We start from the raw sequence: 1,117 nt of genomic DNA, 5'->3' as shown, positions 1-1,117 counted from the left end.
CCTAGGAGATTTCATTGCACTTTTCATATGTGTACCTGGCGCTTTCAATGAATATTTCATTTTTAGTGGCAGCTGACCTTTCAGGGTCCAGGGTGCATTTCCAAATGTAAAATGGCAATAAAATCAGGAAAAATTAGGGCTCAATGCTGATCATCATGTTGGGTAACATTGTCAGGGTCCAGGGTCCAGTTCCAAATATGGTAATATATCCAAAAATAGCCAGAAAAATAGCAGAAAAAGTGAATATATATAAAAATGGTGTACAGAACGTCAGGCACTGCCTTCAGGGTCCACTTCAGGTTCCATCCTAAAAGGGAAATATCACCTGGTTTGACCAAAAAGTGAAGAAAACCAAGCGGAGAATGATTTTACCTATCAGGGTCCATGTAATGGGATGTTGGGATGATGGTCACATGACCAATTACCAAAAATGGTCAAAAAACAAAGGTTGTAGCCCTACACTGTAGCTTCCTGAATCTGTTCAAATTATGTTCTGAAGTGCTCCCGTTGTGGAGATATGAGGTAAAGGAATCCCAAAAGTGTCGTGTTTTTTTTTGTTTTTTGCATTTTTCTCCATGAAAACAAAACCAAACAATATGATTTCAGTATATTTAGAAAGCTAAAAGAAAGGGCTACAACTATTGTATCATGGGGAAAATGACCAAAAAAGGAAGGTGCGTGCCCTAGAAAAGGAATGGTCAGATATAGACTACCAAGTTTACTGATAGACTACAAAAAAGTCAGACTCAACTACAAAGTTTACTGATACACTACATAAGACTACAAAAGTCAGACATAGACTACAAATTTTACTGATACACTACAAAAGACTACAAAAGTCGGACTTAGACTACAAGGTTAGGGTTAGGGCTAAAAGGTTATCCAAAGTCAACCTAGCCCATCCATCCCATACATGGCACATATTTGATGGGGAAATGGCTGGGGAATATACAGATACATTGCTGGGACTCTATTCCATGTCTAGTTTGAGGAATCATATGCAAAAGAGAGCATGAGAGCCTTTAGAAAAGGCACTTTTTTAGACTACAAAAATTTGTAGTGTCTGCTTTTGTCATCAGAAAAGTTTGTAGTGTCCGCTTTTTAGACTCAAAAGTTT

This window comes from Laccaria bicolor, genomic scaffold, assembly GCF_000143565.1.
Source record: "Laccaria bicolor S238N-H82 LACBIscaffold_40 genomic scaffold, whole genome shotgun sequence".
NCBI classification, from domain to species: Eukaryota; Fungi; Basidiomycota; class Agaricomycetes; order Agaricales; family Hydnangiaceae; genus Laccaria; species Laccaria bicolor.
This window is presented reverse-complemented; position numbering follows the sequence as displayed.